We start from the raw sequence: 17,744 nt of genomic DNA, 5'->3' as shown, positions 1-17,744 counted from the left end.
AAAACATTTGTGTTCGCAAGTCTCACATTAATAAAATAAAACTCTTTTGAATGGTTTCCATTGTATTATATTCTGATGTTTTGTTTCTTATATTATCTTTCAATAAATGGATAACATTAGCTCTATTGCGTGTGTGTGACAGAGAGAGAGAGAGAGAGAGAGATAGACAGACTCTGTTTGGAGTTTGTTTTATTTCTCGAGTTTTCTTATTTATCCCTCTGTTCGAGTTCGAGATAAACCTATATTGTCACGGTATATTCTATATATTCCATTTTTACTTTACTTTTAACTTACTTTGTATTAATCACCCAGACAAGGGCATGGACGTCCGCAGGATTTTTTTCCAGGGAGGGACAAGGAAGGTATTTTTTTCCAACATGGCATATTTTCCCCAATGATAGTGTTCATCCCTCAAAAAACATTGCTTAAATTTGAATTTATCATGTTCGTGCAATAATTAACACACACACATTATTGTGGATGAAATTCAATTATATGTGTGTGTGAAATAAGTAATTTTTGGTTGACTTTCGTTTTCCAGGGGGCTACGGCCCCCTTTTGCCTCCCTTCCGGACGCCCATGGACAAGGGTTTGTTGTATGAGCGACCCTCATCACAAAACAACACATCAAACAAACACCCTTACAAATTTTCTGACTACGCCCAACTTTGTCAAAACAAAAAAAAAATAAAGCGAATGAAAGAATTTGTAACAAATTTATCTGACTATTTCGATTGCAGGTAACACTTACAAGGCTTTTCTTTCTGAAGATTTTGTTGCTTCATGTATATCTGACGTAAGAAAGAAAAATACAGAAACTTAGATTTTGATCCTTTCAAGGTTATGTAAACCTTCGTAGTTCACAAGGCTGTCACGCTGCCTGTTTGTCTTTTCTGATTTCCTCGTCAGCACTGCCATCTAGCGTGATCACACGAAACGTCATCTGATAAACGACGAGCTGCCGTACCGAGCTGAGCAAAGTTGTTGTGCTAGGCTAGTGCAGTGTCGAACGATGAAGACGGTCCGCTTGAATTGTAAATTACTCGCGTAGTGCAGATAAAACTGTGAAAATTGTCTGTGATTTGTGTGCTAGTTTAGTGTTATAAATCAGCGCCTTCCAGATTTATTCTTTACCGGCTGTGGAAACTACAACCGATGTAAGTACATTAGTGGTCGATTGTCACTTCTGCAGCCATGCATTAAACCTGTAAGCTGCAAGTGGGAAGCGAATGTTATTTTGCATTCTGAATGAGTTTATAGATGTACATGTGTGTATTTTTAAAAGACATGTTTAAAATATAGTGACCAATACACACTGTTTGTAATTGAATACGAAATAATATCCTATCTATGCTTAGAGCACACTTCATTAAATTTGCTTGCCGCTTTACTCTACCTGAAGTCAATGAAGATGTTCCAGGTTTGTTACGACACATAAATGAATGATTGAATATTCGTTGATAAGGGCCTGAGTTGTTCTATGAAAAAGGTTTTGTTTCGTAGCTGGGACTGGAATTGGTCAGACTTGTGCAGGGGTTGGTATATCTCAATGTCAATTTGTGCATCAAGATTAATCTCATCTTAAATACGTTCGATAAACTTTATCGAGTTTCGAACCCTGGTTCTCCAGAATATAGGTCAGCGAACGCGATCTTTTTGAAGAGGTGGCCCATCCAAATCTTTGACACCCATCCAGTGGCCCACCCACACTATAGAGTGCCTCTGACGTATTTTAAGTGCCTCCTAGTTAGAGTAACCTATGTTCATATTCATTGGCCCTCTTTGCCTGGCACCGGCACCAAAATTAACCTCCAATCCTATTTTACATCCTCCCTCCCCCCTTTTCCTTTAATCCTCAACAACAATGTTTTATCCACACCCACCCAACATCCCCTTAAATATAAACTTACACCCTCCCCAATTGGAAAATTCTGGATGAAACGCTGCTCATCAATGCGTCAACCAGTGATGGCCCCAGGAGAAAAAGATGGGAGAGGCAGCCACTTTTAATATACCATTAAATTCCACACAAAATCGCATATTTTGGGCTGAGAAAACATTTTTTTCTTGTTTGCAGGGGGGTGTATTCCACCCCTTGTCCCCCTTTGGCTCCACCCCTGATTTTGTTTTAACTTGTTTTGAGGACTTTTTGAGTTCATTAAGAAAAATGGTTATTTGAAGCTATACTGTAGATAAAATGTTTTCGTGTTGTGTTCACCAATTTCAGAAGGCTTCACTGAGTCTCATGCAAATTGTATGATATGGCAATTTTACTCTAAAATTGAAGGATGGCACATTTTACTTTGTAAGTCAAAAATGACCAAGATGTCACTTACCATGTTTCACACACAAGCCCTTCAAATAAGAGCTGCTGGTCCAGTTGGTATGACACGTGGGGCCCTGCCTTCACCTGCCCCCATATGCCTTTCATAGCATGCTGTGATGTGCAGGGGTAGCTTCGATTTGCACTTGTCAAATTCCATAAATCATATGTAGCCATTTCTTTCAATTCACACCATTATTGCCATAACTCATATTATCACCCTTTGCTTGCTTCTGATTTAAGTATGAATCATAATTCCAACAACATAAAATAAAGCAGTTCATACTTAAACCTAGGTATACTTGAAAATTTGTTAACATTCTTTGATATGGTTGCGACACTGAAGCAGCCAACTTATTGACAGATAAATAGGAACAGAGACTTAAAAGAATCAAACATTTATGACCGGAAAATCGTATTCTTTATTTCACTATGGCCACCAATCAGTGGTGGTGTAGTTCCTAGAATAAGGCAGGAGGTGTATCCTTGAAATAGAACCCTATATTGGTGCCCTTTCTTCAGTGTCCTCCTCATCAAGTAATTTCATTATTCCCCCCCCCTCCCCCTGCTGTTTTTAATTTTTCTAACAACAACAATACCCACAATGCCAGGGAACCAAAATTACCAAACAGCTAATGAGTACATTTGCAAATAAGGTTAAACAAAATTGTAGTTTATGCAATCTGCACTATCAATGCATAATAAGTAGTACTTATAAAAAACTAACATTAAATTTAACAGGAATTACTAAAATCACACTGAGGAACATGTGACTTCTGTTACATTTTTCATATTTATTTATTTATGTTTGTTGTTTTAACGAAGATTTAATTTTGGAGGGGTCGACATAGAAAACTTGTGGCCAACCACCTGTGGCAGAAATATTTCTTTATTGATAACTGTCTAATGTCCATTTATAGTGTTGTACAGTTAATAATAATTGACACAAGCATATAATTGATACATGACACTCTCATTAAATGATTGTAAAAGAACACCTGTTTTTCCGACGCTGCTGTTACAGAACTCCCTATGTAACAAGTCCACTTAATGCACATAAAGGCTAATCAGAACTGGACATAGCTTTTGCCTCCTCTTGAATAGGGGAAATTACTATTCATCATGAAAACTATTATTATTAAACATTCATTCAGGACTTCTTGTTGCCTACCACATTTTCTCTTTCATTGTGTCTGTTTAGGATTATTTTTTAATACAATGTACTTTTTCATCAGATAAAATACACCCAATATACTCTTTCTTCACTCCAATATTTGGTGATTCAATGCCTTGAATTGCAGCGAAACATGGTGTGATTTGTTGACTGAGGAAGATTTTACACTGAAGCGGCACGTGTCTCTTGAGGATTTCACCACTCGAATGCAGGCTTGTGCAACCTTACAATCCCGTCATGCTGCTGCTATGGTGTGCAACATTGCTGTTGATCGGCTTGGGCATGCCGTGTATCGCTTTGATCTGAAATATCCCTTAACCTTGTCATAAAAGTCTTGAGCTCAAGTTGCAGCCTGAAAGCATCACTTTCATATTCTTTCTCATTATCATAGTGAACCAACAGGAACACACAGGTAGCATGAAAGTAACTGCATGGCATTAAAACAAGGTGAATTGATTTAAATTACTTTAATGAAATAATGTATAGAATAATGTACATATCAGAATCAATTTTGGTGAAAGTACATTAATCTCGTAATCATTTACCGGGTTCGATACCCGGTGGAGGCACATAGTGGTTCGGATCCCACTTTAAATTGTAGGTCCAGTCTCGATTAGCCATACTGTGCATGAAGTGGACTAAAACACAAAATCAATCTTAATCATTTAATGGCTCTAAGAAAGGAAACAAAATGTTTGTACTGATGGGGTGAAGCTCCAAGGAACGGAATTGTAATATGTAAACTGCAAACACATTTACATTTCTATTAATTTAAAATTCAATATTTTTATAGGCAAAAATAGCAAAAAACTAATGTAGAATAATATACAAGATACCAATAAGCCATAAATAGTGCCATTATCATTAAACTGTAAATAAACATGGCATCTGATATTTTGCAAACTATAATTAAAAAATTGCAAAAATTCAGCTACAAAGACAATAAAAAATATTTTAAGTTACAATTAAGTAGATACATCCAGAATGTTTTTCACTGGAAGATAAATTACTGAAATTATTATTGTTTCATTAACACACTCAACAAACATTTCCATAGTAGGTTCATATACACAGTATCAGAAACAGGAAAATGTATATTTACATGATTTTTTTATTTGCTGTAATCAAACTGTTCAAATATTTTATATTTCTACTGTCTCTTAAAGCCTGGGATACCTGGCAACACAGGTCCTGGTTTTTAAAAATTCCACATGTCTTAGCATGTGCAAGAAACCGGGAAGATTAACTTGTTAGTTTTGCAATGGTAATATGTAATGTGACATGTCATGGACTGTTGCCTTCTATTGTTATGCTGCACTCATATTCATAATGAAACAGTTTGTTGCATTATTGAGCAATATCATATATGAATTAAGCACGCACCATATTTGCTGATACAATCATCGCTGGTTGTGTTTTCTACTCGTATATTGTTTGGGTTATTGGGTATGTATGTATGTTCTTGTTATTTCTTTTTTGCATGTTTCATGAAGTTTGTAAGGCAATTTGTAACAACTTTGCAATTATACAGTATGACAGTTTCACTTAAAAAGCAGCTCAGTTCACATTGCTTTAAAAGTAACTATGTTCCTTTCATGTTATTTGTTCTAGAACGTGGAGAACATGTTGCATACACGAACTGCCAGTTGCCTTTTCTTTAATAACTATTAAAGATTAACACTACTTTTCAGGGGTACCTGACCTGGTGCCTGATTTTTTTAATTCAGGTCTAAAAAGTATGTAATTATTTTGAATTCGCTTATGGAAATTTCCATTACGCGTATCATTAAATCAGATTAGTAAATATGCCATTGTAAATTCTTTCACTGTTACTAGCCGAATTTTTAAGAACTATGGTAGCATAGGCCACTTGTAATAATTCCTGTCGTTCTAGGTAGATAGAGCCTTCTTCAAAAAGGCCACTCTGGTGCAAGAATTAATTCCTTTCAATCCATTCTTATATTGATTAATGAATTGAATATTTTAAGATCACATGTCAAAATGTGTAGCTTTATCTTAGTTTCATTCGTGGCTTTATTAGTCTATACAGTAAAACCTCGTTAATCCAGACCAATGGGGGGATAAGTTGACTTGTTTAAGGAAAGTCCGGATTAACTGAAATAACCTAAAAGAACAGTAGAAAGTGCATTGAAACTCCGTTTATAGCAACAAAACACGTTTATTAAGTTGTGTTTAAAGGGCATAGGCCTAAATGCAGTATACAGTACAGTACAAAGTCTGCGGGAAACAGAATTTCATCAGTGGTTGACTGCCTTTTCTGTGGGAAGTTCTCTTGTTAACTTCTAGCCACATTTAAAACCTTGCATTCTGCTTTTTTTTTTGCCTGTCCGGATTTACGAGGTTTTACTGCATTTGAAAGAAACAAAAAGAAAAAGTTACTGTCTCCTGAGAGAACATTATACCTGAACAATTTTTAGTTTTGTCTAACTAAACATAATCCCCTTATGATTGTCATATATTTAATTTCGGAGCAAATACACAATACCGGAAGTATCTTCAATTGCTTTCAAATTCGGCATACTCACTAATTTTGACCTCGTAATCACGAATCTGCAGTGAAAATTTGGCGGTCACGTCTAGAAATTGCGAAATAAGTCGAAAAAAGTTTGTCCGTGAACGGATTTATGAAGAAAACGACTATTTTTTGCAATGATTAGCGTTTCAAAACTATGTTTACGATGACCCTTAATTTTTACTATGCTTGCCTAACCCAACCTTACGTGAATGGTTCGTGGGGTAAAAATATTTTTCAACTTTACGCAAGACGCCATTTTGTCACATGCAAATGAACGCTCCATGCAATGTTATTGCATATCGGTAATTGACAAGCTTGTTTTGCAATTTGTAGACGTGACCGCCAATTTTTAACTGCAGATTCGTGATTACGAGGCCAAAATTAGTGAGTATGCCGAATTTGAAAGTAATCGGAGATGCTTCTTGTATTCTTAATATATACCTTAATTTCAAAGGTATATTTTAATGTATAAAGTTAACAAATTAGAAAGGCATGAGTAAAATTGTTGGGATGGGGGCATCGACTTATGAAAAAAGGGAATTACTGGTCTCGTGAAGCTTGATAACCATCGATGTAAATTTTACAGGGCAGAGAAACAGACTGTAGAATGGAGGACGTCTGACGAGTCTATGCAGTTCAGAAAATTGGATGGCACTTCTAGACACAGATCTAGTGAATGTATAATGAACGTAGCCGAGTTCAAATCGTTGCAACGATTTATAATTAAGTCTTCTCCAGTCCAAAGTTGAGCGCAGGGGTGTGAGGCAGCAGGTCTCGTGAGCCCACCCAGTTTTCGGAAAAGGGCTTACAGTTAATACATTTAGTGAATTGAGTGATGACAAGCATCTTACCCAGGGTGCGAAATCATTGAAGACAGGTAGGGGAGGAAGATCATAATTAACACGCACAAATATATAATATGAATAATTATATTATTACATATAAAATTAAATTACTAAATATTTATGTACTCATCACATATTTATGAAGTAGCAAACTATTTTTTTTCCAACTGGTTAAAAATATCAATAAATTAGAAAATAGTTGAAATGGTTTTGTTATGTGGGAGTTTTTGTTCCGTTTTTGCTTTCTATTAACGTACAATAATTACATTTCAAACTTATATTTGTGTTGCATTCTTGTTTTAGTTTTATTGTGCATATATTTTTATTGGTATAGATCTGGTAGTGGTCCCTTAATAGATAGAGCATGAAAAACACACAGATTGATTTGGTTTATTTTACTTGGTCTTTTCTGGCACTTTTGACTAATCGCAGAGATGAGGATGAGTGAGATGATGAAATTAATGGATGCTCCCAAAGAACACGCATGACCAGACTGGGATTTGAACCCAAGGACCCCTGGCGTCGTAGCGCGCTGTTCTAAATAATCGGTCGATGACAACCCCCCACCCCGGGAAATCTTTTGTGGAAAAAAATCCCCTTCTCTCTCCCCTCATGATTTCGCACCGTGGTAGTACTTCCAGACACTGATCTGCTAATGAACCCCAGTTAAATTCGTTGTGACCATTTGTAATTAAGTCATGTTCTCCAGTTCAAACCAGAGCGGTAGGAGATAATGCCACCGACAGGTGATGCATTTCGTGCCGACATGTGAATCGAGTAACGAGAAACATGCCCGAAGCAAACTGCTGATTCGCGCACTGCGGTGATGGCCGTCCGGGAAGGAAGTTTGATGAGCACGCGACGGAGCTGCCGAACACAACTCACCACTAACCCAGTTGGCTCCTGCTCAAGGCGGGCAGGATCAATGCTGGCGATATTACGGCCCATATAATCCCGGAATGAAACATCGCGTGTTGCCACTCCGTGGGGCTATGGGGATTACCATCATCGGACAGTCATGCACCCCCATCTGCAGTTCAGCGCAGTGCAATTGCACAATAAAAGCCCGTGATCCGTTCCTCACGCGTGAACCGTCCCTCTAGATCGGAACACATTCAATATTAAAAGCCCAGTATGGTATGTCCTATCAAGCAACAACCCGTCAATTTGTCTAATGTACACGGTGTCCACAAATGAATGGACGATTTGATAATACTACAGTTTCCCCAATATTGAACAGACGAACATGATATTACCGCCATGTGAAAGAGGGATGCTTGAAGTTTTGTACTGGCCTTAACTGCATTCGATGTGCTCCCAACGTGTGACAGGCAGTACTCCCATTCTCGCCAAACCCTTTCTATGTCTTGTGGTGCGATGCACCTTTGCAATTCTGACGGTGTCTTTGATGAAACCCCACAGGAAGAAATCACTCACTGTGAGGTCCTGTGACCGAGGAAACCGCCATCGGAGACGCCACACACAACATGCTTGAGAAGGTTTGGTGAGAATGGGAGTACTGCCCTGCCATACGTTGGGAGCACATCGAATGCTTTAAAGGCCAGTACAAAACTTCCTCTTTCAAATGATGCTAATATCATGTCTGTCTCTTCAATATTAGCGAGCTTTAGTGTTACAAAATCGTTCAATAATTTGTGGACACTGTGTACATACCAACTGTGAAAAAGGACACTGAAATCTGTCTACTACTTGCTATGACATTCTAAACTGCAATATTACCCGAATATTTCCGAAATGAGGTGTGTGTGTGTGTGCGCGCGCGCGTACGTCTTAGTCTACGTTTATTATTTTTTCCATTGTTGAAATTAAGTAATAAATAAAATAAGGCGAAATAAATAAAATGAAACTTGCACCGACCGTAACTCTCAGATAAGGAGAATTGGGGGGTTTATGCAGGGGAGGGTGTAAGTATAAATTTTGAGAGGGGGGGGGTTAAATCACTAAGGAAATTAAGTGAGGGACCCACCCTCCAGGAGACTCTAGCAAAAAGGGGTCTTCACATTAGAGTCTAGAGTAGTGATGGGCGATATATCGTCCAGGCGATATCAACTAGACGATATATCGTCACGTTATTTTGGCGATGTATATCATATCGTCACGATATTTAGCGATAAATGATGTCGGCGATATATCGTCACGATATTTGGCGATATGCATCGTGGAGACAATATATCGCCTATATCACAATATGAAAAAATGCCGTATCGTCTGTGACTATATTTTTTTTGACGATATATCGCGATATCAAATTTCCGATATCGTCCATCCCTAGTCTAGAGCCCCTCTTTGAGGTCGTGTTGTCCTGTGTATGTCTTGACGTGTGCTGAGTGGTCCTATACAGCCTGAACATGTAACTAGGGTATGGAGGCAATATAGTCTTAGTTCTTGTTAAAGAATCTATTACTGTATTACGTTTAAAACTTGAGCGAGAATGGTTTTGGCGGACATATTTTATTTCCTTGTCAGGGACCTGTCCTGTTTTGTTGTAGTTGAGGGACTCATCCTGTATTGTGTGACGGGCAGTACCAATAATATAGAAATTCAATCAATCAATACCCCCGCCCCCCCAAATGACAAATTGCAGTCGTAACAAAGCGTAAGCCTGTGCATTTTCTAGAAGCTTTAAAGCTACAATCTGACCAAGGGTCCTTCACTTATTCTACCAGCCAGTTGCTCTTCTTAGGTATGTAAAATATGCAGAATCAAGTGTAAAGAGACTTCCTGGAGTTCTGCTCACAGGTAAACAGGAGTAATTATGCTAAGGTAATAGGAAGTGACAACTTGACGAATCGGCGTGGAGGAAGTCTAGAAGGATCACTCTTTGGATTCAGTAGCGTAGCATGGGCATTTCGGGAGGGAACGTCAAGTCCGAAGGAAGGGTCGGCCCTTTTTTACTTATGGCATTAGTCGCCACAGGTATTGTTTATGTGCCTGAAGTCAGCTGGGTTTTGAATAAATCATCATCTATGCATGTTGTAGCTAGAAAATGAGATGCCTCACTTTGCAAGAAATGTTTTGAACTCTGGTGTTTTAAACCTTTCGGTATGACGCAAGTCATTAGAAAACCTACCTGAATCACAAGCGCCTCTGAACAACAGTAGACGTCATTGTTGTGGATGATCCAACTACTGATTGATTTGGTTTATTTTACTTCGCTTTTCTACCACTTTTGGTTAATCGTGAATATGAATATGAGTGATGATATTTATGAAGTTGATGAAGGGACACTCATGAAGAACACCCGTGCTAACGCCGGGATTCGAACCAGGGACCTCTGTCGTCTTGGCGCGGTGTGCAAAGCACTCTGACACGGAGGTAGGTGGATGATCCAACTATCGTACACACTACTGACGTAACAGTGCCGATTAGTAATTCAGACCACTGTTTATTACGTCTTGGAATGGTGATAAACATTTTAAAATAATTTTGTTCACAGACCATTCGATGTTAAGATTTTTCAAATGAATGCTAAACATTTCCATTCACACAATATTAAGCAGTTAGATACTAACGAAAAAAATAATAATAATAAAAAAATAATAGTTTTGCGGGTTAAGTGGTAGAGCAGCCACAGGCTGAACTTCTACCATGAGGACTTCACCAACTTATTTGACAAAAACTGTGTTGATATTTTAGTTTTTAATACACATCGCTGTTCGTGCGATAAATTATACAATGCAATGGCCATTAAGAAATGGTATATTTGAGTTTGGTAAAGTTACGTCAGTCAATATTGCGTATTGTAGCATCACATAGCACGAGTTGCATGAGCGCGAAGAACCGGGTAGGAATTCTACCGCTGTCATCTGCTTCAGAAGGCAGGAAGGGTCACATGAACCAATCACGTAGCCCTCTGCTCCATACGCTGGCGTACGAGAGAGCATTTCGCGCGTGCTGTAGAGATCCAAGCTTTCCCTCCAGAAAGGCAGCAAGGAATATAGTGTCTTTTACGCCGAACCTGCCCGGCGTCCAGGCAGGAAAGGCATTGAAAAAAATGCTGGAACGAGTGTTGTTAGTGGAGCGTTGCAAGCGGGTCGCAAAAAATAGCTATTATAATGCCATGAAGGTCAAACATATATGACATTAGTCAAGATTTACTTTATATTTACAGCATTTACGTATTTTTTAAATTTTAAATCAGGGAACGCCGGGCGTATGGGCGTACTATAACGCTACGCCACTGTTTGGATTGTTGGAGAATAAGCGTTAACTGTTTGCCATTTCTAGTTGTTTCTTTAGTGTACCTTTTACTTTAAGTACCTCTAGCTCCTTACCATCGAGCTCACAATGACCAGCTAGTTGCTCTACCATCAAGGATGAATGATTGAGTGATCTACATTCCCATTTAGATCCCTCATACCTAAGGGTAAATACTTTAGAGTAACCAGTGTAAAAAAAACTGACATATTAAAGATCAAAAACTTACAACTGACCATTTTCAGGCGTGCCCCTAAACGCCATGCAAAACATGCGTGGAGGGAGGGGGACATGTATTGGTACTTGAGTATTATAGGGACTACCTGTTAGGTTAGGTTGATATAGGAACACTGTACGTATTTGAACGTTTACAGTATATAAATCATACAATTAGCCTTTTGTTATTTGTGATTTCCAAAAGTCAGCTATATCAACCTAACCTAACCTAACAGGTAGTCCGTATAGTACTCAAGTACCCATGTATTGACTTGATTGTGGGAGATGGGACAGGTCACCCGAGATCGTCCACAATCCCATTATAGGGAACTTAGAGAATTCAGTGGCAGTCCTGCCAATAACCCTCCTCCCCAAGCTGTAGATACCAGCCTAATGTCGTTCGACGTGTACATAGATGATGCAGATGTGGGTGCTGCCGATCGAATGCAGTCCATAAGTCACGAAGCGTTCTTGTGTTTGTGGACTAATTCGGAGCGTCACGCTAACCACGGCCTGGTCGCCTGTTGCGTGTTGGTCTCGTAGACAGTTGGCGACATCCAACATAAAATCGGTCGCCATCTGGGATATCGCTCAATCTTTTCTCGTTGAACCATAAGCCAGGTAAATAATACAAACTAGAGATAACTTTTTTGTCTTTATATTCGAGGGCAATTCATAAATTACCGTCTTATGATTGCATGTGAAAATAAGAAATAGCGACATATAAAATGGAGAGGTGGAAGCATTTTGACAGTGGAGCTGAAATTTTTAAGTAGCTCGATGCGACACCGTGATCGAATCCTGGCCTGGGCACGAGTGTTCCTTCATCATATCACTCATCATTATCGTCGCGATTATCCAAATGTGGCGGAAGAGCGAACTAAAATAAACAAAATCGATTAACAACACAGAAAGAAAGGGGGATTTGTAGACAAAAGCATCCAAACCAACACACACAGAACGACAATATATTTTGTTTTATTTATTGAACTTAACAGGTACATACCTAATTAGTCCAAAAAATATTGTGACTACAGTTACATATATTTGTTTCTGTAAATGTGTTTGTCCTTGCTAACTTTTAGTATATAATTAATTTCATTATTAAATTGTGTTTATAGCCAGTGTCTTTACTGAGTTCCCCTTAGCTTCATAAAAAAGATGTCAATCCTCTTGTTCTTGATTAGCAATTTCTTGTAACTGGTGGACATTCTCCATAATAGAGATTTATTTTGAATTTCCGATCTAGCCTTCTTGAGAAGGAAAACTTTATTCTTGAGTCTTGTTTTCGTAAACAGCATCATCTTCATGGTTTAACAACTTCCATAAGAACACTATTTCTTCTAACGTTCTTCTATGGCACAGCTTTGGGAACCGACATTCATATATTAGGTTCTCATAATGTTCAGATGGCACCCGAAAATACAAAGAAAATTCGCGAATCATTCATATGGCCACTAAACACAGTTGCGGAAATTAAGTAATGACGATTTTTACGAAGCCATTTCATCACTTCGCCACAACACACTGGTGTTTCTATTCATATTGAGCAATGAGATATCATTTTCTGATTGCTTCTCCTGCAATTGATGGCAAGAGCTTTATCTCATATTGGCTGGTGCTTTTGATGTAGTTCTGTTTGCGTTGATGTTTACATACAGGGTCACCCATTATCGAAGGATGAGTGCGCGAGAACACGCTGACATCAAAAGCAGAGGTCAATCATTCACAGGAATCCAAGGTTAAAGAGCCGGGCATTTCTTAACTTAATACTTTTTATAAGTTTTTGCTTTGTTCATATTTTCCACAGATAGGCTAATCGGGACTGGACCTACAGTTTAAAGTGAGATCCGCACCTACAATCAATTACATATAATAGAAATAAAACACGAATGCAGGCATGCAACTGAAACAAAAACAGCAGTTTATAAGTTTTCATAAAATGTCCCTTTTTACCTCAAATTGTTAGTAGATTTTCCCTCACTAAGGAAAATTAAGCTAGAAAGAACAATAAATTCAAACCATTTCAGCACAAATGGCTTCTTGTTCGACCATCTCACGGCTGTGAAATGAGAGCTCTTCCTGTGATGTCATTCACCTCCCAATGAGAAGCACACGTGTGGACTTCCTATAGGGAATTTCCTGGCAGAATGTCAAACTACAACCTCCCACAACATTCCTACCCATTTGCTAAACTTCCAACTTGAGCGCTGGCTGGAATAGAGATGAATCCTTTGCAGATATTCATATCCCATGTGATCGAAGCGCGCCCATGTCAACAGGTTGTTTGAATTACTTCGAGTTCGACAGTACTTACTGAAATGTTGATTAACCTACGATTGAACCGTGTAAAGGAACTATAATAATAATATCGTGTTAAGAGGGCGTGTTTCGGCCTCGCAGGCCGTTCTTACAACAAAAAATATATTACAATTGACACTTTCACTTGCAGTAGAAAGAATAGAAATAAAAAAATAAAACATTCATGCTTATAATGTAAACAATTAATGTACTGAAGGTACAGAGTTAAATCCAAAACCACAATTAGAATACAATTATTACTGCTAAAACTAAAACGAATACCTCATTCCCATTCATTACAGAAAAGACAAATCCAGACACTATTGTTTGGATATTGTTTGATATTGATGCGTGGATTAAACAGGTTTGATCAACATTGTTTAAGCGTGGATAGAACCGGTTTCGCCCAACGTGTGGAAGCACGAATTGAACGGGTCCGATTGACAGTTTTGAATGCGTTCATCTTACTATTTTTAGACCAGATTGGAGCGCCGATTTGAGAGATGAGGCGAAATGATTGATCGTGAGATTCGCCAGACATGCCAGTGTTTATTGTAACATAAACAGAAACCTTCTTTGTAGGCTTTCCTGCACTAAACATTTATGATCAGGTAAAGTCTACTTTTTTTTCCCCTCTGGACAGTTCCTCTTCCTCCTCTTTAGGTAATATGACAGATAAGAGGTTCTGTACGTTGGAGGGAGATGGCTACAAGCCAGGCAAGTAGGAAGGAGCGATGCTCATTAATTGGTATGTTCGGATTTTGTTTACCGATACCTTCCCGGCGTTTTGCTCGTCTGCGAAGGTCCGCAAAAATGCCATGCGACACTTTCACTGAGTCTATCCTTGGAGTTATGCAAAATTCGAAATTTCTATGCATTTTTACCAATATGTGAAAAACTGTATTTTCTGATTACATAACGGATATTCTGATAATTTTTGAATTTTTTAAAGCAACACTATGGTAAAGTGGTCCTTATACTTGGAATGGAATAGTCACAAACATTTTGAACAAGTTTTAACTTGAACAGTTTTCAAGCATCGGTATCGGTATAAGTATCGCTATGGGTATCGGCAAAAGTATTTGCTATGGGTATCGGCAAAAGTATCGCTATGGGTATCGGTAAAAGTATCGCTATGGGTATCGGTAAAAGTATCGCTATGGGTGTCGCCAAAAGTATCGCTATGGGTGTCGCTAAAAGTATCGCTATGGGTATCGGTAAAAGTATTTGCTATGGGTATCGGTAAAAGTATTTGCTATGGGTATCGGCAAAAGTATCGCTATGGGTATCGGTAAAAGTATCGTTATGGATATCGGTAAAAGTATCGCTATGGATATCGGTAAAAGTATCGCTATGGATATCGCTAAAAGTATCGCTATGGGTATCGGTAAAAGTATCGCTATGGGTGTCGCTAAAAGTATTTGCTATGGGTATCGGTAAAAGTATTTGCTATGGGTATCGGTAAAAGTATTTGCTATGGGTATCGGTAAAAGTATCGCTATGGGTATCGGTAAAAGTATTTGCTATGGGTATCGGTAAAAGTATCGCTATGGATATCGGTAAAAGTATCGCTATGGATATCGGTAAAAGTATCGCTATGGGTGTCGCTAAAAGTATCGCTATGGGTATCGGTAAAAGTATCGCTATGGGTGTCGCTAAAAGTATCGCTATGGGTATCGGTAAAAGTATCGCTATGGATATCGGTTCGTAGTGGCTCAACCCTACAGCAAAGTGAGTAAAATCTGTTATTTAAATAATAAAAATTGATTCCCCGATGGCGTCTTGTAATCAAGGGTTATCTAGTTGGATACCAGAGTTCGGTGGAGGCACATAGTGGTTCGGATCCCGTCTTAAACTGTAGGTCCACTCCCGATTAGATTTTCTGTGCTGACTTAAATAAAAAAAAAACTCAAGAATAATAACATTGGCTATTTTCCTGGGCAAAAAAAAAATGCAATAAGTGAATATTTTTGAACAATGAATCTGTACTGGCACTCCTTCTGTGTGCTGAGGTAAATTTAGAAAATCGCCAAAACACTGCATCTCTAGATAAAAAGACTCCCTTAAGGTTTGCGCAACTTTGAGAGCGCTGCATTCGCCGTTGAATACTTGATGGCCTTAAATAAAACTCCACGTTAACGGGAGTTGGCTCGTTCGGTGCAAGAACAATGGGAGTTGCGACGAGGGGAATTCTGGGATCGATACGTAATTTAGAAGGTTACACAAGTTTCCACGTTGGCGAAGACTTCTTGGCTCATCATAAATTCAGAAGGAAAAATGGTGACATGTGACGTAAATAATTTCTTTTTAATTCCCATCGATCAGGCGCTCGTCTTGGTAGGAAGGCCAAGGAGACTTTAAACAATGGCAGTGGGCTTGGTTGCCTCGGATACAGGGTGTGTAGAAAGTAAGCAGCCACTTGGACAGTAAATAGTACGCGTCACAAGGTTAGCAACCGTGAGGGCAACACTGCACGGTGGTTCGGATCCCACTTTTTTGAAGCCACACGGTATGTCCCAAGAGTCTGCGGAGAAAATCGTAGCGTAACGGTAGAGGAGGGGAGCAAGCGAGTGGGCGGAGCGAAACCGTGCGAACGGCTGGTAGCTGCAGCCGCGTTTTCCCTTCCATTCATTCACTTAATCTCTCACGCGTTCACTGGTCGAGCATTCTCGAGTCACTAGTCGCATTCGGCGAGCCAGATAACTGCGAGGAAACACGTGACTACCAATTTCCAGCTTAAGATCATCTTAGCTGAATCGCCGGACGACACGCGGTGTTACGTTCCTAGCAACTTTCCTCACCCTTTACTCCTATAGTCGGGAGCATGGAGTCTCTAAGGGTCTACACTGAAACCTATCTTCAGGGTAGGTGCAGAACACATCCAACCAACGTCGTGAAGTTTTAATGAAAAGTTTATTTACTGCTTGAGTATTTACAGCCAGTGGTTAGGTAACTCGTAACTGGAACTTGGAGGTCAATTGTTAATAGATAATTTCGAACTTACTAGAAAGGTCAAACTAGGGTGGCCCAAACCTAGGTTTTACAGAAGAGCGACATACACCTATTCACTTCTTCCTAAATTGGAACTTATATCCCATTCGGCTAACCTAGGTTTTTACAGAAGAGCGGCATACACCTATTCACTTCTTCCTAGATTAGACCGTTCCTATTTGGCCAGTCTAGGTCTTTAAAGAAGAGCGGCTTGCACCTATTCACTTCTACCTAGACTGACACCAGAACAGACCTCCTTACGGACCGAACTCCTTCGTATTTATACCCGAAGTTCCAGCCTCGAACACCTGTCTTTAGGTAATTTCTTATTACAATACTCTAAATTACAACAGAAAGATATTTGAAAAATACATAGTTTGGCAATTAATAATTTACAAAGAAAGTTTACATATTCATTTGAGTTAACAATTATTTCTTTAACGCTGATAAAATCTTACATTTTGGAAATATACAAATTTAAATGTTCCGCCATTATTTAATTACAATTAGGTTAGTTCATCAAACATTGATAATCTTTGATTGGCAAATCTATATTTACATCATAATAAATGCTCGTTGTCTTAAGCGAGCTGTCTTCATTTGATAGTTACAGAAAGGTGAATACATTAGTTTAACAACGCCTTGATTGGCGCGTTCATATTTGCGTCACAACATGTAGTATCACGGACATTAACAATGACTTGAGGAAACACTATATCAATTTTTCTTTTTAACACGGCATTGCAAAGTTACAAAATAAGTAAGGTCGTAACAGCGGTCTGTGGATGAAACTAGTCAATGCAGCAACTAGCATACAAGCTGCAGAGGGGAAAATTACGGAGACTAAATATATTTAGGAAAGAATGAAAAAAAGTAGCTACTATTCTCGGAAAGGGGGTTAAATATGGTATATCATCTTTAGTCATACGATTAATTGTATTTAAGTAATTAAAATAAATTTTGAGTTCATTTTCATATTCAGCTTCATAATATTCCGAGTTCAATCAAAATAATTCTTCTAAAAACAAAAAAAAAAAATGTTACCACGTTAGGTCTCATTATGAATATATATACTTAGCATTCATTAAAGTAGATTGTATTGTTCAAATCTTGCATCGAAGTCACGCTCTTCGTTCTTTG

General features: G+C 38.5%; 1 protein-coding gene across 2 annotated transcripts in view; it reads left to right on the top strand.

Moving 5' to 3' along the window:
* The first annotated feature begins 957 nt into the window (after positions 1-957).
* The window catches only part of Gdap2 (ganglioside induced differentiation associated protein 2), a 98,926-nt gene continuing 82,139 nt past the window's right edge, over positions 958-17,744 (top strand). For both annotated transcript variants that reach the window (XM_083134565.1, XM_083134564.1), the window contains exon 1: positions 958-1,157. The gene's annotated coding sequence lies outside the window, so the exon portion shown is untranslated. The remainder of the gene's footprint in view (positions 1,158-17,744) is intronic.

The sequence above is a fragment of the Lepisma saccharinum genome, chromosome 13, assembly GCF_977018435.1.
Source record: "Lepisma saccharinum chromosome 13, izLepSacc3.1, whole genome shotgun sequence".
NCBI classification, from domain to species: domain Eukaryota; kingdom Metazoa; phylum Arthropoda; class Insecta; order Zygentoma; family Lepismatidae; genus Lepisma; species Lepisma saccharinum.
Note: the sequence above shows the minus strand (reverse complement) of the source record. Positions and strands in the feature narration are given on the sequence as shown.